This window comes from Ylistrum balloti, unplaced genomic scaffold (genome assembly GCF_031769215.1).
Source record: "Ylistrum balloti isolate Yb309-2 unplaced genomic scaffold, AGI_CSIRO_Ybal_v1 Utg369636, whole genome shotgun sequence".
NCBI lineage: Eukaryota > Metazoa > Mollusca > Bivalvia > Pectinida > Pectinidae > Ylistrum > Ylistrum balloti.
Window position 1 is genome coordinate 434,569 of NW_026781899.1, and position 859 is coordinate 435,427.

Consider the following 859-nt stretch of genomic DNA (forward strand, 5'->3'; position numbering starts at 1 on the left):
AGTTGACAGATGCAGGGGTTTGGCATAACCTCACTTGGCCACTAGGGTCATGAAATTCATAATTTGGTAAAGCATCTGAAGGCCTTTCCGTCCATGAAGATTACTTGATTCTACCATACCTGAGCTTTGAGAAGATTATTGAAATTTCAGTCAATTTTACCAATTTATGGCTCTGCCCAACAGCCCCTTGGGGGTCAGCTTAGGTTTTGAACTGTTTCCAACAGAAAATAAATAATGTTCAAGAAATGTGATTTTCCCATATCAACTAAGCATTAACCCTTCACCAGAGGGAAATGTGAGACCCTGGGGTCATGATGTTTACAATTTTGGTTTCTATACCTGGGATTTGATAGGATTTTTGAAGTTTCAATCAATTTGACCCTTTTTGGCCCCACCCCTCGGGCCCCTGGAGGTTGGGGACCATATGATGTACAATTTTAATGTGCCTTAAACCATGGAGGAATTTTGGAAAATTTCATTAAAATCGGTTCAGGAGTTTTCCAGAATTTGAAAATGTTAATAGTTTACAATGCACAACATTGAATAAAAGGGGATCACAATTTGTCAACCCTAAATTTCTCTCAGGTGACCTAAAATCATGCAATGTTTAACAATATAAAAGTGTGAAAAAAAATCAAACACTTCTGTGTAATGTTGATTGAAATACCTACAACCTATGGGGCAAGATTTTAAAAGTTTTGTAAGTGATTTTTGACAAATCTTAAATTTTTGAAATCTTCAGGTGAGTGTTACCAATTTCTTCAGATCTAGCAACCTTTGTACATATCCATAGTGAAGAAAGATCAATTCATCAAATTTGCAATGAAAAATGCAAGTCACATAGATAAAATCCATGTCT